At 43.2% G+C, this 25,263-nt stretch overlaps 1 protein-coding gene and 1 pseudogene across 1 annotated transcript in view; one reads left to right on the forward strand and one right to left on the reverse strand.

The window, feature by feature from the left end:
* The window catches only part of Nrg2 (neuregulin 2), a 208,742-nt gene that overhangs the window by 63,144 nt on the left and 120,335 nt on the right, over nt 1-25,263 (reverse strand).
* On the forward strand, nt 1,207-1,683 carry LOC101832942 (annotated as a pseudogene).

The raw sequence follows: 25,263 nt of genomic DNA on the forward strand, positions 1-25,263 counted from the left end.
ATTCTGGTGTCCTTGGGGATGTAAAGTTATATACATGTATGTGCACTTTATTTTATATATATGTGTAAAATTTAAAAATCAGTTTTATTATAACTCAAACACCATATAATGAATCCATTTAAAGCTTACAATTACTTTTTTTCTACTTTTTTGAGACAGAGTTTCTTTGTGTATCTGCTCTGGCTGTCCTGGAACTCTCTCTGTAGACCAGGTTGGCCTCAAACTCACAGAGATGCACCTGCCTCTGCCTCCTGAGTGCTGGGGTGATTAAAGGCGTGCTCTGCCATCACCTGGTTACAATTAAATATTTTGGGGGGGGAATATTATATCACTTCATTTCCCAGATCACTAATGAAGCAGGTCACCTTGTTTTTGGTTACAACTTTGGCTACCTGTATTTCTCTTTTGGAGGAACGTCTACCCAGATTCTTGGCTTACCTTGTTTCTAGCTTTGTTGAAATGTATTCAATAAGTAAAAATTGTACTTGCCCATTTTAAAACCGGGCCATCTGTCTTTTCATGATCAAGCCATAAGACTTCTAACTCCCAGCCTGAAGATCTACAGCTTATTTTTCTCCCAAGAGCTTTGTATTTTAAAGCTTTGTTGGGTCTTTGGGTCACACAGAGTTAGTCCTTTGTAAATAGTGCAAGGTATCCTTCTGTACAGGATATTAGGTTAGCTCAGTTCCACTGCTGAAGTGACCACAATTACAAAACATAGAGTGCCTCCAAGTAATTGCCATGTGGACTGAATTCTGGGAACCTCTAAGGTAGAGAATAGGTAAGCAGGCTGTGCAATGGGCGAAAGAGTTTAAACTCTGTTGTTTGCTGTGTGTGGTGGTGCCCTACTCGGGAGGCAGAGGCAGATGGATTTTTGCGAGTTGGAGGCAACCTGGTCTACAGTTGAGCTCCAGGTCAGTCAGAGCTACATAGTGAGACCCTGTACTAAACCCAGACGAACAAACAAAACCAGTGGTTATTTTAAGAGACAAGAGAATGAATGAGAGGCACAGCAATGAAGGAAATGGTAAGGCCAAGGGATGGATTTGATGTGCTGATCCATAAAAAGCTAAGGATGCTATGCTATACAATGATTACAGCCAATCTTCGTGCATCACCTTACAGTTAAAACATTTTTTCCACATGCCTTGTTCTGCTCGGCAAACTAGAGAAGGCGACCTCTCTTTTTCACAGGCTGCCAGGAAGATGGTGGATATTCAGGCCGAACGTGCTTACCAAAAGCAGCCTACGGTCTTTAAAAACAAGAGGCATGTTCTGCTGGGAGAAACCAGCAAGGAAAAACTCCCCCGGCACTACAAAAACATCGGTCTATGCTTCAAGACGCCCAAGGAGGCCATCGAGGGCACCTACAGAGACAAGAAATGCCCCTTCACTGGTAATGTCTCCATCTGAGGTTGGATCCTGTCTGGTGTTGTGACTAAGATGAAGATGCAGAGGACCGTTGTCATTCGTAAGGACTATCTATATTACCTCCGAAAGTGCAATCGCTTTGAGGAGCATCACAAGGACATGTCTGTGCACCTGTCCCCCTGCTTCAGGGATGTACAAACTGACGACATTGTCAGCGTGGGCGAGTGCAGGCCCCTGAGAAAGACTGCGCACTTCAATGTACTCAAGGTCACTGAGACCGCTGGCACTAAGAAGCAGTTTCAAAAGTTCTGAGAGGACTCTAACTAACTCTCTGGAACAAATAAAGTTATTTTCCAGCTTAAAAAAAAAACTAGAGAAGGCATTGATGTTTTCATAGGATAGGAGGAAACTGAGGGTCCAAGAGGTACCTGGGAAGCAGCCAGGAGAAGCTCTGGGATTCTCAACATCAGTGACTAGACCCTGAAAGAAGCTGGACAACCAGGGGAAAGCTGCCGGAATGCTTTGGAAAGGTTGGGTTTGAACTGCTAGCTGGGTGTGTCTAGCAGACAACCGAAAACGTAGCCTAAGAGCTGAAGGCAGAGTTCTGAGAGGGCAGCGTCAACGCCAACAGGTGGGGGCAAAACTGCCCATGAAAGAGGACGCAGAGGAAGGCAAAGGAGAGACTCATGGGAAGATGCCCACGTTTAGAGACCAGGAAGGAGCCAAACGATAGATGTGAAAAAGCCAGGAGGGCCATTGTCTGACTCTAAGCTGGGTCCACGAGCAACGAAGGCTGAATAAACAGCCAGGAGAGCAGAATACTCTGAAAGGTGGGGGGAACCGGTGACAGGGGTTTGGGCATGTGTGTCACAGATCTGAAGAGTTGCCTACTGGGGTTGGACTTCAGTGGTTGAAGGAAGGGGCTGTGATGTTCGGAAGCCGCCCTTGCTTTGTAAGACAAATAGCCACCCTGTTCTCACAATGAGAGTTCCCCCCATGGTTTTATGCAGTACGTTTTATGCAGATGCAACGTTAATGCCTGTGGAAGCCGGCCCAAGATGCTTCCAAAACTTAGTAGCCTTCCAGGGCAAGGGAGTCAGACCAAGTTCTTTCTGTCTGAGCATAGGTCAAACAGGCAACAGTGATTGCTTGCTCCTTCCTTCCTTCCTTCTTCCTTCCTTCCTTCCTTCCTTCCTTCCTTCCCTCCCTTCCTTAATATTTAATAATTATTATCATTATTTTTACAGGATCTCACGTATCTTGGGCTGACCTCTAACTTGCTATATAGCCATGGATGGCCGTGAGCTTTTGATCCTTCTGCCTCCATCTCCCAAGGACTGGGATTACAGGTGTGCAGCACCACACCAGATGTATTAGGGCTTTGCGCATGCTAGGTGGGCACTCTACCCACTGAACCATATCCTTAGCCCTCAGTGCTATGAGTCTGAGCTTACTATCAAAATAACAGAGTAATGTCACTAGCCCTCCCCACTTCTACCGCTTAGGTCTCCAAAGCAAGAAGTACTTGCCAGGGAGCTGGTCCTCTGATTTCCTTGTGTGTATTGGCAGCACAAGAGAATGATCATCAGAGCTCCTTGGATAGCTGTGGTAAATGATACTCTGGAGAGAGGTGGGGCGTTGGAGGTGACAGGATGAGAGATGCAGTGTTAGACTGATAAGCATCTGGAGAGAGTTGCCGAACCCTCCCTCTCCCACATCGTAGGTCCTAAGGGTTTGGTTTGTATTAGGGTGGAGGTGGGGAGACAGTCGTTCGGCTAAGTGTACAGCTCTCTGACAATATGATTCTACTGATCAGGGCTCTAACATGCAAGCTAGGGATATAGAAAAACAGTTATGTTGAAGACAGTCCCTACCTTGAGGAGCTCACAGCTGCCAGATTGAAAAGCCAGACATATGGTTTCTCACATGCATTTGGCACACAAATATTTGGGAAAACAAAAATTGAGTTAGAAAACCAACACAAGGCTCTAAAAGAGAAGCAGTGAATGTTACCCACGAGATCCTAGGTAACTGCTCCAATGACAAACACCCAGCTGATGTCATGGAATGGAGTGCAAATAAAATGCAATAATCAAACAAGGCAGAGATCATATGAGAAATAGCCAAGCAAGACATTCTTAAAAAAACAGAGAGATGGTGGGAGGCAGTAAGGTTTTTTTTTTATCCATTCTTGAAATTTCCTTTTATAAACTTTCTTAGGCTCATGATCAAAATGGGCGTTCTAGAAAACAAGTTCTGTAGCAGTGTGGAAGGTGGAGTCTTTGTGGAGGAATGAGACACAGGTGGGGGAGATCCAAATGGGGCAGTTGGGGGGCAGCACAGACAGGGAGGGGTTCAGAGGCAGGATTGTGTCTTCTGAGTTGAGGCCCAGTGAAGACTGCAGCTGAGCAGAGTGGAGCATTAGATCCCCATGTGAAGGCTTACTGGTCAACCTAGGTGTGTGACTCTTGTTTAATGTGTTGAGGAGAGTTTGGGGCAGTGATTCTTGTTACTGTTCACATCTGTGAGGAGTAAATGAATTAGTTCAGGTTAAGTTCTTAGAACAGAGCTCAGTGCTTATTATCATCTTCTTGGTGGTTTATCTCCCACAGGAGCGGAAAGGTTCTTGAGGACAGACAGGGCTACATCTACCAGAGAAGCAGGGACGTGGAGGGGCTCAGGTAACCCAGACTTCTAGGGTCAGAGAACATTTCCCAGCATAAAACATGGCTCATCTGTGTCCTTGAAGATGAATCAGGCGGGAAGAAGGGGATATTTAGAGTGGAGGCTGAAAGGGAGAATGTTCCAGACAAAGGCAAAAGCATATAGCAAAGCCTTAAAGAAATAGTGTGGTGATTCTCAATTGCTATCCTCTGAGGGGGTGTCCGGTTTGGAAATAAGCAATAAAGTGATTATAGTATCCACAATGAGGGCAATGGTGGCAATACCTTTAATCGCAGCACTCAGGAGACAGAGGCCAGCGGATCTCTGTGAGTTCAAAGCCAGTTTGGTCTACAAAGCAAGCATCTAGGTTGTACTATACAAGATCATTAGGCAAGAGTTAATATAACCTACACACACACACACACACACACACACACACACACACACACACACACACTGAACAAGAAAAATTGGAATTAAAAACACATTTTGGGGGTCGATAAGATGGTTCAAAAGTAAAGGTCTTGCCATGTAAACATGAGGATTTGAGTTCTAGTCCTAGCATGCACATAAACAAACAAACAAACAAAAACCAGATTGCAGTGACACACATATGTAACCCCAGTTCTGGGAGGCTGACAGGAGGATCCTAGAGCTTGATAGTCAACCAGGCTAGCTTACCTGGAGAATGGAGAGCTACAGGTTTAGTGAAAGATGGTATTGGAAAAAATAAGATGGAATGAGCTTGATGAAAACATGTAACGTTGATGTCTGGCCTCTATGCATGTGCACAGGCAGACATGTGTGCGAACATCACCCCGCATCCCTACATTTGTATTAGCATTCCCTCAAAATGAAGCACTTAGGTATAAATCTAACAAATGATGTGCAAGATCTGTGTTAGTAAAACCATGATACTCTGACTAACAAAATCAGAAGAACTCAGTAAATGGAGAGATAATCCATGTTCAAGGATAGGAAGACTTAATATTGTCAACATGTTGATTCTTTTTAACTTGAATTATAGGGAGACTCAGCATTGTCAACATGTAGGTTCTTTATAACTTGATGTATAGATTCAATGAACTCAGTCAATCAAATCCCAGAAGTTGTTTTTCATATATAAACAAATTGACCCTAAAGTTCATATAGAGGAAAAAGACCTAAGATAGCAACTCTATGTTGAGGGAGAAGACCGAAGATGAGGATTGACACTGTCTGACTTCAAAACTTATTGAGTAGTGATAGTGATCAAGGTAATACAGTAATGGTATGAGAAAAGACCAACAGCTTAAGGGAACAGAGTGGAGACCCTAGAAATAGACTCCAGATGTAGCCATCTGACTGTTAGCACAGGAGCAGAGGGGATAGACAGTATTGTGACAACTGTCCATCCATCTTCCAAAAGATGAATCTGACTGACTTCACCAAATTCACTCAAAGTGGACTACAGACCTAAAAAGGCTAGATAGCCACTAGAAGACAAAAAGGAGGAAATACAGATGAACTGAGGTTTGGCAATAAAGAAATTATTGATAAGCTGGACTTGATTGAAAATTTGGCCTTTAAAGGAACATGAGAAAACAAGCCGAAGACAAGGAGGGGAGGGGGAATGTTTGTAAATCCTATCCAGTAACAGGACTGATACCCAAGATAAACAAAGAACTCCAAAAATCTCAACAATGAGTAAAAGTAACCAATTGAAAAATGTGCTAAGGGGTGAGATATCTCACCAAGAAAGATATATGGACTGCAAAGAGAGATTTGAAAAGATGCTCTACGGCCAAGGACATACATAGCTCAACTCAGTTGTAGAGTACTTGCCTAGAATTTGCCTGGCGTGCACTGGGTTTGGTCACCATCTCTCTCTCTCTCTCTCTCTCTCTCTCTCTCTCTCTCTCTCTCTCTCTCTCTCTCTCTCTCTCTCTCTGTGTGTGTGAAGAAGAGGGAGCCAAATATCATGAGGCAATGACAAATTCAAATGAGACATCACTACACATCTATTAGAACGGCCAATCTCCAAAATTTTAACACCCCCAAATGCTGGCAAGAATATAGAACAATAGAAATGATCATTCACACCCTCCCTTATATCCAGTAGGTATATTCTCCTTTCCTTGTTACCCACTCAAATGAGTCAAAAGCATATCCACACAGAAGCTGTACACACATTTGTAATAGCTTTCCATATTATCACAAGACTCGCACGCTTTCACAATGCCCTTCAGTATGTGTATAAATAAAACTATGGCCCACTCAGACAATGGGATATTACTCAACTCTAAAAATGAGCTATCAAGCCATGAAAAGTCATGGAGGTCACTCACATTGCATGCTATGAAATAAGAGAAGTATAGTATGATTCCGGTCTATGGTATTTTGGAGACAATAGAAAGTTCAACAGTTGTCAGAAGAATAGAAGGAACACAGGGAACTTTTAGGGCATCAAAACCGTTGTACATGGTTTGTCAAAATTCACAGAATAAACAACAAAGTGGGCTCTAGTGTAAAGTATGGCCTTTGGGTGACAACGTATGAGCTGTCACAAAAGTACCGCTGTGGTGTGGAGTGCCAAAAGAGAGGGGATTGTGCATGTGTGGGAGCAGAGAGTGCACAGGAACTTTCTTATTTTCCTGTGAAGCTAAAACTGCTCTAAAACGGTATTGAAATATTACTTATGTATATGAGTGTTTTGCCCTCATGTATGTATATTGCAACATACATGCAGAGGCTGGAAGAGGGCGTTGAATCCCATGGAACCGGAGTTACAGATGGTTGTGGGCAGCCATGTGGGTGCTAGGAACTGAATCCAGGTCCTGTGGATGAGCAACCAAGTGCTCTTCACCACTGAGACATCTCTCTACTCCCTCGAAATATGGCTTTTAAAACAAAGAAAAAGACAATTGATGGTTATGGAGACACGCTCGAGCCACAGACTCTTTTTTGTTTGTTTGTTTGTTTTTTGCTTTTACGAGACAGGGTTTCTCTGTATTGTTTTGGAGGCTATCGGTCCAGCCCGGCCTTGAACTCACAGAGATCCGCCTGCCTCTGCCTCCCGAGTGCTGGGATTAAAGGCGTGAGCCACCACCGCACGGCGAGCCACAGACTCTTACTGAAGTGCAGGGTTTCCTGGGTGCCTGGGAACAGAGTCTGAGCTGGCTGAACTGGAGCAGAGATAGGACAGAAGACTGATACAGAACTTCGTCTCTGTGGCCTCAGGCAGGTGCTAGACTTTCTTCTCTGTCCAACTCTGAGGCCTAGGTTCCTCATGGCCACAAACGGCTTGGAGGCTTGTGCCTTCATCAAGGGCCTTGGCAGCTCTTGTGCCCTGTGCCTTTTCTCTGGGATGCAGAACTTGGGAACTCTGGCTCTTTGGTACCTGAACTTGAGACGTAACCCTTGGAGACTGCATGGGCAAACCCAGAGTTCCTGTTGCAATTCATAAGGTCCAATGGCAAAATCCTGAGTGCCGATGGGATGGGATCCGCTTGACTTGCTGGGGACTGTCATACTTGGGACTCCTTGGCTCCCTGGAGGGAGCTGCTGCTCAGATATTTAAACTTTGCTCAAGCGAGTGGGTCCCATGCCCCATGATCAGGAGGCTTGGTGGTGGGACAGCAGTCTAAGTGGTCGTTTACCTCTCAAGCTAGTTACTGCAGAGTTCAGCATGCCGCAGGGATGCTAGAAAAATGAGCCTCATCCTACCTTCTTTTGCCAGCTCTCATAATGCTGTAGGCTGGGTGTGCCCAATGGATCTTTGAGGGGCCCCATCCTGGGAAGGGGAACTGCCCTGGCTGTCTGTGTTCAGGAGTCTCTAGTGGGTTTCCATTTCTTCTGATCAGCATTGAACAAAACATCTTGGTGCTGACTATGTCAATTAGATTCTGACAAGAATAAATCCTGGGGGTTTGTGAGACAATATCAAAAGTACAGAGTTTCTGGTAAACAAGAAAAAAGGAAAAACTCTGTATTTTTCTTAAGGGCAATGAATTATGCCCTCCTTGTTGTGTTCTACAGACGAATTACTCAACCAGCCTGCTCTGTTTTAATTAACCCAGCTAATAAGTTCCCTGCTGGATTCCCTTGTTCATAACTTCTTGGTTTCACATAATAACGTGTTTGTTTCTTCCTTTGTGCTCTAATGAAATGATAATAACCTTCCCTGGCATTCATTTCATCCTTAATATCCGGAGATTTCATTAATATAAACCCTCTTTCCATCTGCTCTCGCTCCTTTTAAAGGAAACATTTCTGTGTTCTCTTTCCTTGTCTTCTTTGAGGAGGCTCCGCTAATCTCCTTTCTCTAGGAAGAATCCTTCGGTATGGCGTCCCTGAGCCAACAAGGCCTGGCACAGACGCCCTGGGGACCACAAGCGCCCAGCATTGCCAGCCTCTTTTGGAGTGGGAGTCAAGGTAGAAAAGCAGAGTTACCACTGGCTTTCAGGATGTTGAGAAGAGCTTCCTGCCCAGGTTTTAGGACAGCAGGGATCGGTTAAGACCAGGGGTTAGTGTAGAAGAAGGGCAGGAGAAAGGAGGGCGGGAGCTGCCCTGAGGTCTAGGAAGATGTGGTTTTTCAGGGAAAATGGGCTGGTGGAGTCTGTTTGTACTCAAAGTGTCACTGTACTGCAGACCTACTGTGCGACTGTGTGGCACGCAAACTTGACTCTTCTGCCTTTTTCTCTGTGTAGGTATTAACTGGATACCCAGGAGGCTGTGGACCCTAGTTCCATCCCTAACGAGTCCCACACTTGGCGGTGCTTTCCAAAGCGCCAAGGAACCCAGACCCTAGGGTTCAAGTTGATTTTGGTTCTCCCGAATGTCACAAAAAAAGGGGAACTTGCACTCCTATCCTGTGAACATGATTTCTGCTCCTGGCTAAACTAGAGGCCCCTCCATAGGTAGCTGAATCCTCTGGGATTGCGCCCAAGAATAACCCAGGCCTTTGAACCAGCCAAACTTAAGGAAAAGAGGAGGCCCAGGAACTCAGTCATTTAAGGGACATCTACACAGCTCCTGGGGTTAGGTATGGGAGCTCTACAGAGATTTAGAGCTTGTAGGGTGATAGCTGAGACCAGCTCTGGTCCATCTTCTCTCTAAGTGCCAAGTTGGCACAACCTGTCTGTTTACCTAAGGGGTCTTCCTAAGAGTCCATATTTGGTTATTAGTTGGCCAGTTGGCCAGACCCATGCCTGTAAGTCAGGGCATCTTACCTTGTTTCTTTCCATTTCACCCCAGCCATGTGTGCCCAGAAGATATAGCAACTACGCCATTGCAGTCCCTTATTGTCCCTACATGGCAGCAGGATGTGGAGTCTGCCTAGAACCAGCCTCTGACATGGGAAGGGAACAGGCGGACCTTTGTCGTCCACAGCAGACGTTCTTCAAGTCCCCAAGAAGTAAGGGGCCATGCCAAGCATGCTGTGGCTGCTCTGCCAGGCTCACCCCGGCATCTTGACTTCCTGCATTAGTATTTGATGTATGAATGCTCACCGGGGAATATGACACCATGGAAGCAGCAAGAAGGAAGTACCATGGTGAGAGCCCTTAGACGCATATGCTCAGTCACATATGGTGGAACCAACCAACCTGGCTCTCAATGGGGTGCTAAGATGGCTGAGATGGCCAGGCCTTGATTCTCATCGGTGAGTTGTGTTCTGCTGATGGCCTTGGTGGCCTGGACTCTGGCTCCATGGTCAGTCCAAAGGACGCAGCTAAGGCTGACATCAATGCGTCAGGTAGAGGTAAGCAGGTGCTTCACAGGGCAGCTCTGAGAAAGGGATCCATCTTTGCTTCATTAGGTTCATATGTCAGGCTTCAGGCTTTATGCTCAGAAGACCAACCCCAGCCTAAGGGTGACATGAATGCTCAGGAAATCTTGCCAGGGATGGAATCCCCATGTTATTTCCTTTGGGAAATTTGATAGATTCTTACAATTCTCTCTTCATTCTTAAGAGAGTATGATAGGGCCCCAGTAGAGGGGTGACCTCTAAACTCTAAATGTGTCTACCAATCATGTTCCAACCAAACTGTCTTCCAGACAGTCAACACACATCTGTGACCCTGAGAGGAAGAAAAGGCACCTGGTCCCAGGGCTGTGTGTCAGTCACCTTCCAGTAAGAGTCAATTGGTAAGCTGCCACTGCTGCAACCTTCGTTCCTTCTGCAGGGTCAAGATTCTCATACATTTTTGAGGCCATGAAAAGCCTAGTGAAAGGATGTGGCATCTTACAAGACCACAGCTGCATCTCTGGGAGACAGTGTTCGAAGTGTGTGCAAGAGGGAGCATCAGTTCCCTATGCCTGCTGTGTTATTCTTAGTGCATGCCGGCCTCAGATACCTCTCTTCTGCCCTAGTGCCCCATCCTGGAACCTCCCCTGCAATGAGTCCCAGGAAAAGCTTCCTTGTCTTCAAAAACACAATACTCATCCCTGATGGGGAAGTCCTGTGTATATGTCAATAAAGCACTGTTGGCCAACAGGGAAGCAAGGTAGGTGGGACTAGGAGTTGAACAGGACTCTGGGTAGGAGAAACACAGAGAGTCAAGATGTAACCGCCATAGGGGTAAGAAGTCCGGACACTTTCTCTGGTAAGAGAAATACTTAGACTAACAATTATGGAGTAAATACTTAAGTCAGGGCTAGCCAGTAAGAAACAAGTAAGGCCAACAGCTTCATAATTAATACAGCATCTTGTGTGTTATTTGGGAACTACAACGCGGCGGAGCCCAGGCGACTGGTGGGGAAAACCCAAAGCGGCTGGCAAGGAAAAGACTTCTCTCTACACCTCCCAGACCTCACATCTGTAGCCCAGTCCTGAGTTCGTAGTTACAGCCCTCACACACAAACAGCAGGCACGACACAGAAAGGAGATTTCCTTGTTACCAGCTACTCCCTTGCTGTCAGATACTCCCTTATTACCAGCTATTCTGTTATCAGATACCTTGTTCTTCAGTTACTCCCTTGTTGCCAGTCACTCCCTTGCTGTCTATCTAATGCTTCCTTGTAATCAGCTACCCGCTACTAGCAGAAACCCCCTTGTTACCAGCTATATCATTACTATAAGATATTCCCATTCAAATCATAAACCTCCCCTCCTTTCTGATCAATACCTTATGGCCACCATGGCAAAGCAAGGAAGAAAACAAATAAGTCAAATGTCTAAGGACCAAGTCCACCCACTTGAAAGCAATGTAGCCAGCCATCTTGAAGGACCCTTAGGAGTTCCAAGTCAATTCTTAAGACACTACAAGTGGATCTTACTGTCCCCTGAGCTTGCCCCTCTGGTTCTTGGCTTTTGACTTTTATCATCAAGCCTTGGTGTTTCCTTGAACGGTCTGTTTTGTCCAATGTGTCTCCTTTTCTCACCTCCATTCTCATCAGTAACATCACAAATGAGTCATCTAGACTTGCCCTCTTCATCAAGCTATTTTAACATCTCCCTTAAAGCCCTACATAAGGTTGCAAGATTAAGCTCCCCAAATCAGCTTTTATCTTGCCATTCTTCTGCTCAAAATCCTTGTTGAACTCTCCATCAGTTCTCAAAGAGAGTTCAAATTTCCTGGCTTGAAATTCAAGGCAGCCACATTGTGCATCTGGTCATAGTCTACCTCACAGGTCTATTCTCCAGGCACTTGATTCCCAAACACACTTCTTTAGGGACACATAGCCAGTTTCCAAAGAACTTCCTTCCTAAAGACCAGAATCAGATGTTGCTTTCCTCCAGTGACAGCTTCAATAAGCACACCACACGTTCTACTGTGGCTTCAGCGTCCCTAGCTGGACTATAATATTAACTGATGGTAACTTTCTCACTTCCTTCATTGATTTCCTAATACTTAGCGTGGTGGGTGTTCATAGTGCTTGTCAGATGAATAAAAGAATTCTTGCTCCACAGGGAAGGCAAGAGGGAAGATGAGAAGAGTCTGACAGGAGACGTCTCTCCAGCTAGAGAGCCATACGACCCGTACCCCACCACTAGCAGGAGGCTAGGTTTCTCTCTGTAAGTTTTTGCAGCATGATGATTTTTTGTCTTAGCTGAGAAGTTTGGATACGATCTGAGCAACACAATAGAGTACCACTGGAACAAGGAAGCAGACAAACTAAAATGAACAAAAGGACTAGGTGCTGGCAGCACAACTCCAATCCTAGCACTTTAGAGGCAGAGGCAGGGGGATCATGGGTTCAAGGCCAGCAAGATTTCGAGGCTAACTTGAGCTACATAGTGAGACCCAGTCTCAAAAAACAAAACAAATGCAACCAACAACTAAGGGCTGGGGATGTAGTTGAGTACCACAGCAAACAATAAAAAGTCCCGGATACCATAACTTGTCAAGAACTGTCCAACAATGGCTCTTAAGCTGGGGACTTGGTACCACACAGGCTCCTCACAAGGCAATACTCCCATCAAATGGTATGTCACTCTGTCAGTGAGAAGAGTCATCTTGCTATTTCAATTAATTTTCACTCTGCCTTGGGTATAAAATGGGGGGGGAAATTGCCAAATAGGATTGCTTCCCCCAAACAAAGTGAATTTGTCTGAATTCATAATGACATTTGGTATGAGCCATTTCAACACAATTCTTAAGCCAAGGCGTTCCTTTCAGCTTTAGACTTCTGAACCAATAATTCAGCATGAGGGTTTGTGGGGTTGTGGGGTTGTGGAGCAAACCAGGATTAGAGCGTTTTTTCCATGGTACTCTCTCCTTTTCCTCTAGGTCTCTCCCATCCTCAGTGAGGACTGGGCTTACCCCCTCTAAGACCTAACCAAAGAAGCAGCCTGATGGGGGAACTTTCCATATATTTCCTTGAGGTGATGAAAGTGAATTAAATAAATGATATGTCACAACACAAAGGCAAGAGGGTTTCTCTTTCTTTCTGCAGACACTAGGGTAAACACAATCATTGACTAGGCACTGACAGTCAGACATGTTCTGAGGAGTGCCCACACAGGACGATTTATATTGTGTCTATTTTACTTATGAGCAGGTAGGCTTGTAAAATGACTCAGAGAGAGAGAGAGAGACAGACAGACAGACAGAGACAGAGAGACAGAGACAGAGAGAGACACAGAGACACAGAGAACGTTCATGTGCCAAACTCATCCAGGTTTCAGAGAGAGAAAACAGACTCGCTTCAAACTTGCCAGTATGTTCCTTTGGTTTGTGCCTCTGTTCCAGGCAGGAGATCTGCTTCCCATGTCTGCAGAGCACACCTCTGCCTCTGATGATGAGGCACAAGCTCACTGACTTCCAGACGCTTGCTGCTCATGGCCACAGCTGGCAAACATGGCTGAGGGAAGGCCACAAGAGGGAAACCAAAGGCCAAATGAGCTACCAAGGAGGTAGGATCAGTGAATATGTGCCGGTCTAGGCATTGGATCAGTCTTTGATTGCCTGGCAGTGGTGGCGAACACCTTTAATCCCAGCACCGGGGAGGCAGAGGCAGATGGAGCTCTCAGTTTGAGTCCAGAGTGAGATCCAAGACAGCCAGGGCTACACAGAGAGACCCTGTCTCAAAGAACAAAAAAAAATCACTCTTTGAACATTCTGAACCCCCAGTTTGTCCACATGTAAAATAAACACCATGTTACCCACCTTACAAGCTGTTACTAAAGACTAGATGATGTTGGGGAAGTCCTGTTATTTGCCTGTGCATTTGTCAATAAAGTACTGTCTGGCCAATAGAAAACCTAGATAGGAGGGACTAGGAGTCGAGGAGGATTCTGGGAAGGGGAAACACAAGAGAGTCAACATGTGACGCCATGGGGGTAGGACGCCGGGAACTATTCTCCGGTAAGAAACATACTTAGATTAACAATTATGGGGTAATTACTTAAGGCAGAGCTAGCCAGTAAGAGACAAACAAGGCCAACAGCTTCATAATTAATATAGCCTCCTGTGTGTTTATTTGGGACTCATGCGGATCTAGAACCAGGCTGGCGCGGCAGAGCCCAGGCGACTGGCGGGGGATAAACCAAAGCGGCTAGCAAAAGAAAAAGCTTCTCTTAACAAGATGAAATGGTATCTCAAAGTGCTCAGGAGAGAACCTATCATACTGAAGGAACTCGCTGACATTCCAGATTGGGGGAAAAAAAAAGCCTAAAACTTTGCAAACCCTGAAGGCACTAATCATCTGGTTAGGGATATGAATTGAATAAAAATTAGCAAGCAACAGGACATGACTCAGGGAAAGATTATGGGATTATGAGTAGAGGTCCCCAAGAATAGGATAAGAAGAGAAGAAATGGAGAAACGTCCCCTCTGCTTCGGAACCATCCAGGCAGTGCTGGGGCCTTGCTGAAAGTGTGACACCGAGACCAAATGTAAAACGGTTCATTTTACTTTTGCTTTGTTGTCTTGTTTCTGTGACAGTTTCTTACATTTCTTTTTTTTTAAAGATTTATTTATTTACTTATTTAATGTGCACTGGCATTTTGCTTGAATATATTCTGTGTGAGGTGTCAGATTCCCTGAAACTAGAAGTACAAACATTTGTGAGAGCTGTGAGCTGCCGTGTGGGTGCCAGGGATTGAGCCCAGATCCTCTGGAAGAGCAGTCAGTGCTCTTAACTACTGAGCCTTCTCTTCAGTCCCTTAGTTACTTTTCTATTGTTGTGACAAGACACCATGACCCAGTCAACTAATAAAATAAAGTACACACACACACACACACACACACACCACATCTCCTTCTAATTTCTTGAAAACACATAAGAATATTTAAGACAAAATATAACGTATTAATGATTTTGCAGTTATAGATGTTATGTCTGATAACAATTGCACTGTGGCCTGGATGACCGTTAAGCACTAAATGGACATGTATACTTTCATTAAGTTTCTGTATTTACTTGAAGTAATCCAATATTACTTTGAATGGACTGAGTTGGACTTCAATACACGTGCACATACACACACATTTCCACAATGCAACCAGATCCAACACCCATGCCCAAACTAAGCTCTGTTGTACCTCAGTTCTGTGTGCAAAGTGGGTGCTGTGCAGCCCCCCATTGTACATGAAACAGTCTCTGTCTCTCTCTGTGTTAATTTTGTGTGTATCTGTGCATGCCTGAGTGTATATATGTACACTACATGTATCCCAGAGTCCAGAGAGGTCAGAAGAGGCATTAGATCCCCTGGAACTAGGTATTCTGCAAGAGGAGTAAATGCTCTTAACTGCTAAGCCATCTCTCCAGTCTCATAAGTTCTATATATTAATCTCTAAAAATAATGTAGAGATATTTTCTGACTGCTATTCAAAATACATAGTTGACAAAGAGTTCAAGGAAGGATGGAAGCATGCCTAAAAACCAAATAAGAAAAACAAAATTAATAGAAAAAGAGAAGACATCATGTCAATAATTACACTAAATGTAAGTAGGAAAAACAGTCTTATCAAAAGGCAGAGATTGTCAGATTAAAAACTAAGGGCAAACTACATAGTGTTTGTAAGAGACTTATTTTAAGTACAAAGACACACGTAGACCAAAAATTAAATATTTCAAAATTATGCAAACAAAAAAGTAAGATTTAAAGAAAGAAGACTGAAAATTATACAGATCTGAAGGATAAGAAAATGGTATGGATTTTTAAAAATATAGAACAAAATAGACTTTAATAAAAACAATACAAGGTTGGGAAGATATCTCAGTGGGTAGGAGAATTTGCTTTGTAAGCATGAAGACATGAGTTTGAATCCCAGTACCTATACAAAAAACTGTGCATGTCTATAGTCCTAGCATTGTGGGGCCAACAACAGGCAGATAAAGAGCATCCTGGCCAATTAGCCAAGCCAAAACTGTGATCTTCCAGCTCAGAGAGACCTCTTACTCAAGGCAATAAAGCAGAGAGTTATTGAAGAGGAGTTATTTGCTCTGCTCTCTGTATGCCTATGAAAGGGCATGACTACACATTCACATGTATGCACCACACACATAGATCTCTCTCTCTCTCTCTCTCTCTCTCTCTCTCTCTCTCTCTCTCTCTCTCTCTCTCTCACCAGCACCCACATATTACCAGCACCCACATGGCAGCTTGCTGCTGTCTGGAATTCCAGTTCCAGGAGACCCAACACTCTCTCACACACACATACATGCAGGCAAAACACCAATGCACATAAAATAAGAATAAACAAAAATTTAAAAATGCTCTCTGAGCATAATAAAAGCAAAATTTTAAGTAAGTTAAAAGAAGGGATGGGGATGTAGCTCAGTTGGTAGAGTGTTTGCAGCATGCACAAAGCCCCCAAATTCAATTCCTAGTGCACAAAAAGCATGGTGGTGGTGTACACCTTCAATACTTCAGAAGTTCAAGGTCATCCTCAACCATGCAGCAAGTTCAAGGCCAACTTGGAATACATGAAACACAGTCTCAAAAACAAAATGAAACAAAAAAACAAAAATCTATTAAAGAAAACCTTTTTTAGAACCCTGAAGCTAGGAATAGTGGTGCATGATGGCAATCTTAGCATCTGGGATGCTGAGGCAGGAGGATGTGAGTTTGAGGCCAGCCTAGGCTACATAACGAGGCTCTGTCTCAAAACTAAAAACTATCTTGGGCTTGAGAGAGAGATGGCTCAGTGGTTAAGTGCCCTAGTTGCTCTTCCAGAGGACCTGGGTTTGATTCCCAGCATCTACAAGGTGGCTCACAAGTATCTACAATTCTAGTTCCAGGGGATCTGATGTCCTCTTCTGACCTCCCCAAGGCACCAGGGATGCATGTAGTACACATGCGTACATTCAGGCAAAACTGTCATACATGTGAAATTAATAAATCTAAAAAAACTGGTTCTTTGGAAACATAAATAAAATTAAACTTAGTAGTCATATCAAGGAGGCATATGCAAGACAAGGCACAGATTAACCTTGTTGTGAAAGGAGGCATTGCTATCTACCTACAGACATTGAAAGAAAGATGGGATTCAGCCTGCCCAGAGACTGCCAGCTTCCAAATCCATTCTCCACCCACAGGACAGGTGAGGTTAAGTGTGGGTCTGTCTCCAGCTTGCTTCCCGGTGGCCTGAGCAGAACCACCGGAGACCTGAGGACTGCGCACAGCAGATCCAGATCCCAGCCCGACGGATTCAGCTGGCCCAGAGACTGCCAGCTTCCAAGTCCCAGTTTCCACCCAAGGGATAGGCGAGGCTAGGGTCCAGCCTACCCAGAGCTTGCTAAGGTCCCGATACTAGGATGGCCTCCATCCATACAAGAGGAAAGCCACCAGGGTATTGGACCTCTCCCACCCACTGGAAAGGAACCATGGTCACATACCCACCAGGGGAGGAAGAGACTCCTTCTGCACCTACAGGAAGAAATGATGGGAAGGAGACAATATAAAAACACACCTACCAACAGAAAAACCAATATGACACGACCAGAAACTAGAGAATCTACACCCGCAAGACCTGAAAAGTCCATTGTGGAAGAAGCATATGACAAAGACCTTAAAAACAACTTCATGAAAATGATAGAGGCCCTCAAAGAAGATATGAGAAAATCCCTTAAAGACATGGAAGAAAAAACAAACCAGAAAATGCAAGAAATGGAGGAAAAAACAATCCAAAAATGCAAGAAATGGAAGAGAAGACAAACCAGAAACTTCAACAAATGCAAGAAAGAGAGGAAAAGACAAAGCAAAAATTACAAGAAACAATTCAAAAAGTACAAGGGTTGAAAGCTGAAATAGAGAGAAAAAAAAACACACGGTCTGAAGGAATGCTGGAAATAGAAAAGCTGGGCAAACGGTCAGGTATTACAGATACAAGCATAACCAACAGAATACAAGATATGGAAGACAGAGTCTCAGGTGTTGAAGATACACTAGGGGAAATAGATTCATTGACCAAAGAAAAATTTAAGTCCAACAAATCCCTAACACAAAATATCCAGGAAATATGGGACACTGTGAATAGACCAAACCTAAGAATAATAGGTATAGAAGGTGAAGAAATCTACCTCAAAGGGGCAGAAAACATATTCAACAAAATCATAGAAGAAAATTTTCCCAACTTAAAGAAAGACATATCAATGAAACTACAAGAAGCCTACAGAACACCAAATACAGTGGACCACAAAAGAAAATCCCCTTGCCACATACATACAGAATAAAGAAAGAATATTAAGAGCAGCAAAGGAAAAAGGCCAAGTAACATACAAAGGCAAACCTATCAGAATCACATCTGACTTCTCCATGGAAACTCTGAAAGGCAGAAGGTCCTGGATAGATATTCTATCAACACTAAGAGACCACGGATGCCAGCCAAGACTACTACACCCAGCAAAGCTTTCAATCAATACAGATGGAGAAAACAAGATATTCCATGACAAAACCAAATTTAAACAATATGTATCCATTAACCCAGCCCTACAGAAAGTTCTGGAAGGAAAACCCCAACCCAAGGGAGTTAACTACAACCAGAAAAACATAGGTAATAGATAATTCCACCTTACCAACAGCCAAAAGAAAAGACGTGGAAATCCACATATAATTCCACCATCATCAACTATTCCAAAACAAACAAGAATGAGCAATCAATGGTCATTAATATCCCTCAATATTAATGGTCTTAATTAGCCCATAAAGAGACACAGGCTAACAGAATGGATTTAAAGACAGAACCCATATTCTGCTGCATACAAGAAACACACCTCAGCCTCAAAGACAGACATACCTCAGAGTTAAGGGTTGGGAAAAGATTTTCTAATCAAATGGACCCAAGAAACAAGCGGGGGTAGCAATCCTAATATCTAACAAATTAGATTTCAAAATAAAAATCAATCAAAAGTGATGAAGGAGGGCTCTTCATACTCATCACAGGAGAAATCCACCAAGATGAAGTTTCAATTCTGAACATCTATGCCCCAAATACAACCCACGTTCATAAAAGAAACATTACTAAAACTCAAATCACATGTATAGCCCCACACACTTATAGTGGGAGACTTCAACACTCCACTCTTACCTCTAGACAGGACTACCAGACAGAAACTTAACAAAGAAGCAAAGGAATTAATAGAAGTTATGACCCAATTGGGATTACTGTAGGAGTGAGCTATCCGCCCAACAGGGCGTGGTCAAGGTAGAGATAAAAGGAAGCAAAAGGAAAAGGCCCTTCCCTTTTTTCTCCTGGAAGCCAGCCACGCTTCTGACTCCTGGTCAGTGCGACTCTCTCTCTGATAAATAAATACATTGTTTTCCCTTTATAGCCTCGATAGATTAGCAGATATCTATAGAACATTCCACCTTCTTCTCAGCACCACATGGCACCTTCTCAAAAATCACATACTTGGCAATCAAATCTTAACAGGTACAAAAAATTAAAATAACTCCATGCACCTTATCAGACCACAATGTGTTAAAATTAGAATTCAACAACAACACAGATTGCAGAAACACTACAAAATCATGGCAGTTGAATAATGCACAATTGCGCCATTCCTGGGTCAATGAAGAAATAAAAAAAGGAATTAAAGACTTCCTAGAATTCAATGAGAATGAGGACACAACATACCCAAACTTATGGGATACTTTGAAAGTAGTGCTATGGGGGAATTTCATAGCACTAAGTGGCCACATGAAGAAACTGGAGAATAGTTACACTAGAGAATTAACAGCACAGCTGAAAGCTCTAGAATGGACACTGAGGAAATCCAGAGAATCATCAGGTCATACTATGAAAACCTGTACTCCACACACTTTGAAAATCTAAAGGAAATGGACAATTTTCTGGATAGATATCATTTGCCAAAATTAAATCAAGAACAGATAAGCAATTTAACTAGACCTATAGCCCCTAAGAAAATAGAAGCAGTCATCAAAAAGTTTCCCAAACAAAAAAAGCCCAGGGTCACATGGCCTTAGTACAGAATTCTACCAGAAATTCAAAGAACAGCTTATACCAATTCTTCTCAAAGTATTCCACACAATAGAAGCAGAAGGGTCTTTGCCAAACTTTTTCTACGAGGCTTCAATAACCTTGATACCCAAGCCACACAAAGACACAACCAAGAAAGAGAACTTCAGACCAATATCCCTCATGATGCAAAAATACTCAATAAAATAATGGCAAATCAAATCCAAGAACACATCAGAAAAATCATCCACCATGATCAAGTAGGCTTCATCTCAGGCATGCAGGGTTGGTTCAACATATGAAATTCCATCAATGTAATCCACCATATAAACAAGCTGAGAAACAAAAATCACATGATCATCTCACTGCATGCTGAAAAGCCTTTGACAAAATCCAACACCCCTTCATGGTAAAGGTCTTGGAGAGATCTGGGATAACAGGAACTTACCTCAACATAATAAAAGCTATATACAGCAAACCAACAGCCAACATCAAACTAAATGGACAGAAACTCAACACAATTCCTCTAAGATCAGGAACAAGACAAGGCTGTCCACTCTCTCCATACCTCTTCAATATTGTACTTGAAGTTCTAACTAGAGCAATACAACAACAAAAGGAGATCAAGGGGATACAAATTGGAAAAGAAGAGGTCAAACTTTCACTATTTGCAGATGATATGATAGTTTACATAAGCGACCCAAAAAACTCTTATCAGGGAACTTCTGCAGCTAGTAAATACTTTCAGCAAAGTGGCAGGATACAAGATCAACTCAAGAAAATCAGTAGCCCTACTATATACAGACAAAAAAAGGGCTGAGAAAGAAATCAGAGAAACATCGCCCTTTACAATAGCCACAAACAACATAAAATACCTTGGGGTAACGCTAACCAAACAAGTAAAAGACCTGTGTAGTACGAACTTTGAGTCTTTAAAGAAAGAAATTAAAGAAGACATCAGAAGATGGAAAGCTCTCTCATGCTCTTGGATAGGTAGGATCAACATAGTAAAAATGGCAATCTTACTGAAAGCAATCTACAGATTTAACACAATCCCCATTAAAATCCCAGCACAATTCTTCACAGACCTTGAAAGAACAATAATCCAAATGGAAAAACAAAAGGCCCAGGATAGCCAAAACAACCTTATTTAACAAAGCAACATCTGGAGGCATCACTATCCCTGACTTCAAGCTCTATTATAGAGCTGTAGTCCTGAAAACAACTTGGTATTGGCACAAAAACAGACAGGTAGACCAATGGAATCAAATTGAACACCCTGATATTAACCCATACATGTATGAACATCTGATTTTCGACAAAGAAGCTAAAAATATACAATGGAAAAAGAAAGCGTCTTCAACAAATGGTGCTGGCATAACTGGATAATGGCATGTAGAAGACTGCAGATAGATCCGTGTCTATTGCCATGCACAAAACTTAAGCCCAAATGGATCAAAGACCTCAACATAAATCCAGCCATACTGAACCTGTTAGAAAAGAAAGTGAGAGGCACCCTTGAGTGAATTGGTACAGGAGACTGCTTCCTGAACATAACTCCAGTGGCACAGTCACTAAGATCAACAATTAATACATGGGACCTCCTGAAACTGAGAAGCTTCTGTAAGGCAAAGGACACAGTCAGCAAGACAAAAAGGCAACCCACAGATTGGGAAAAGATATTCACTAGCCCCACATCTGACAGAAGGCTGGTTTCCAAAATTTACAAAGAACTCAAGAAGCAAGTCTCCAAAACACAAAAAATTCCAATCAAAAAATGGGGTACAGAACTAAGTAGAGAATTCTCAATAGAGGAGACTAAAATGGCTGAGAGACACTTGAGAAAGTGCTCAACATCCCTAGCCATCCGGGAAATGCAAATCAAAACAACTCTGAGATACTATCTCACTCCTGTCAGAATGGCTAAAATAAAAAACTCCAATGACAGTTTATGCTGGAGAGGATGTGGAGAAAGGGAAACACTCCTACACTGCTGGTGGGAGTGCCGACGTACACAGCCACTTTGGAAATCAGTATGTAGATTCCTCAGAAAAATGGGAATCAGTCTACTACAAGACCCAGCTATTCCACTCTTAGGCATATACAGAAAAGACGCACATTCATACAACAAGGACATCTGTTCCACTATGTTCATAGCAGCATTATTTGTAATAGCCAGAATCTGGAAGCAACCTAGATGACCCTCAACTGAAGAGTGGATAGAGAAAATGTGGTACATTTACACAATGGAGTACTATTCAGCGGAAAAAAAAAACAATGGAATCTTGAAATTTGCAGGCAAATGGATGGCACTAGAAGAAACCATCCTGAGTGAGGTAATCCAGTCACAAAAAGAGAAACATGGTATGTACTCACTCATATATGGATTTTAGACATGAATCAGGGAAGTGCTAGCACACAATCCCACTGCCAGAGAGTCTAGGAAACATACCCTTTATCCAGCAACTGATGAAAGCAGAGGCAGATACCCATAGACAAACACTGAACTGAACTTCTGGAATCCAGTGTCAGAAAGAGAGAACTTAGGGCAAAGGAGTTAAGACTGGGCTGGTTTAACCCACAGAAACAGTTGACCTGAATAAGGTCAACTTGGACTCCAGATTGATGGCTATGTAAAAAGCATGGGACTGACCCAGACCCCCTAAATGTGGGTGTCAGTGAGGAGGCCTAGCTAATCTATGGGGCCTTGGGTAGTATTTATCCCTGGTGTACAAATAGACTTTGAGTGCCCACGCCACAATATGGGAGGCTCAGCCGGGACTCTTGTTGGAGGGTCTAGGCCCTGCCCTGGATGAAATGACAGTTACTAGAGATCCACCATGGAGGGCCTCACTCTCCTTGGGGATCGGAGTGGAGATTGGGTGGGGGACTGGGGGACCTAGTGGGGAGGGGAGGGAGAGGGAGAGGGAGCTGGGATTGACATGTGAAACAAGATTGTTTCTAACCTAAATAAAAAAAATTAAAAAAGAAAGATGAGGGAATGTAAATCCTAAAAAAAAAAAAAATACCAGAAATCAACCCAAAAGAAGTAGACAGTGTAAATAGCCATATATCTAGTAAACCATTTCATTCCCAAAGACAAAACTCCAGCCTCAGCAGGCTCCATGGTGAATTCTATCAAGCATTTAAAGAAGAAACCGAACCAATTCTATATAAGCTCTTACAGAAAACGGAAGACAGAGACATACTTCCCAGCTCATTCTGTGAAGCTAGCCCGGGGAAAAGATAATAACACGGCATAAAGACTACAGACCAATATTTTAACAAATATAGACATAAGATATTAATTTTATAACATAAAATCCAGTAATATTTTAAAGCATCTCTATTTCCAACCAGAGTAAATTCTAGGGGAGCAAAGTTGATTTAACATTTGAAAATCAATGTAATTGGCCGTATTAACAAACAAAAAAGCAATAATTTTCATGGATGAATGAATTAGACAAACTCTAAAGTCTATCTGAGTCAAAAACAACCTCTTTGCCAGGTACAGAAAGTGTCCTCTTTAACCTGACTTGAACATATGGCCCACAGCTACAGCAGGCATCCAGGCAAAGGGTTGCCAGGTTGAGATTGCCTGCAAGATTGAGAGTCAGTCCTCTTCTGGATTCTATTGGAGGTATTTCCCTGTGCAAATAACTAAGGGAGAGGGTGAGGTATTCGGACCTGAGAAGAAGGGGAACTATCTTTATTCATAAATGATGTGACTGTTTGGTAGACAGTCATAGGGAATCAACTAGGCAGCTACCAGAACCCACAAGTGAATTTAGCAAGACTATAGGATATATTGAATTATATAGAAATTAAATGTATTTCTCTGTACCGAGGGCACAAACCAATTTTTGGATAATGGAACAGTCTACATTATGACTAAAAGTTAAACAATCTGATTTGTAGTAGCATCAAAATTGGGAAAAACCTGGGGAAACTTTAACAGAAAAATGTGTAAAACTGCATGCTGGTAACCACGAGAAGAATGATCTAAGTAAGTGGAGAGTCATTGTGTATCCATTAATCTACATTGCTAAAGTGGAATTCTTCTAAATTGATCTATCTAAATACGATAAGAATCCCGGCAGGCTGATTTAGTAAAAAAAAAAAAATTACAAGCTGATTCTAAAACACATGTGGAAATGCAATGGCTCCGAAATGGCCAAAGGAATTTTGGAAGGAAGAAAAATGTTGGAGTCTGCATTATTTGGCTTCAAGACATACTACAAAACTGTGATGAACAAAGACAGAGATGAGCAGGAGATAAAGGAGCATCCAGAAACAGCCAGCCGAGTTCCATGAAGGCCCCTGAAGCAGGACCAGGCGTTCTTTTCAACAAATGGCTCTGGAGCAATTGTGTCACTATAATTAAGAAGGAAGGAAGGAAAGAACAGAAGGAGGAAGGGAGGGAGGGGGGGAGGGAACGTCGGCCCTTCAGTCACACCATATACAAATAACTGAGAACAGACAGCAGGGTTGGGGAGATGGCTCAGCTTGTAAACTGCTTGCTGTGCAATTATGAGGACCTGACTCTGATCACTAGTAAAGAGTTGTGTGCGGTGTCGCACACATGCACTCCCAGCACTAGGGAGGTGGAAATTAGCAGTTCCCTGGGGTTCACTGGCCAGCCAGCTTGGCCGAATCAGTGAGTCCCAGCCCAGCGAGAGACCCTGTCTCAGAAACAAAACATAACAAGACAGATGGTGTACCGAGGAAGGATCCCAAAGTTGCACTCCAGCCTCTGTATACACGCGCACCCTCCTCCTGTCTTCTGAAAATGCACACACTCACAACTGGATCACAGGCTGAGATCCGAGAGCAGAAACTATAAAACTTTTGGGGACTGAGCAGGAGAATTCCTAATGATCTTGGGTTTGGCAATGATTTCTTCAATAGGACTCCAAATGTACGCAATATAAAAGAAATAAATAAATTAGCCTCCACAATGAAAAACTTCTGTGCTTCAAACGACAGTGCTATGAAAACGAAAACCGCAGATCTGAAAGAAGTGCCCAAGACAGAGCTGACCAAGGAATTATGTCTAGAGTATATAGAGAACTCATAACTAAGCAATATAAAGACAAACACGGCAATCAAAAGTGGGCAAAAGACGTAAACACACATTTTACCCAAAAAAGAAACACCAATGGCTGATAAACACACGAAGGACTCAGCAACATTAATCATCAGGGAAATGCAAATGAAAACCACAGTGATTCACTGCTGCACACTCACCAGAAGCGGTGAGATGAGAGCCATCGAAGGCAAGGCTAGGAAGGATGCTAGTGCTAGGAACGCCCATTAGCCGCTGCCAGGAGAGCGGAGGGCAGAATGGTGAGCTTGGTAGCTTGTATGCTGTGAAGCCCAG

The sequence above is a fragment of the Mesocricetus auratus genome, unplaced genomic scaffold (genome assembly GCF_017639785.1).
Source record: "Mesocricetus auratus isolate SY011 unplaced genomic scaffold, BCM_Maur_2.0 Super-Scaffold_100015, whole genome shotgun sequence".
In the NCBI taxonomy this organism is placed as follows: domain Eukaryota; kingdom Metazoa; phylum Chordata; class Mammalia; order Rodentia; family Cricetidae; genus Mesocricetus; species Mesocricetus auratus.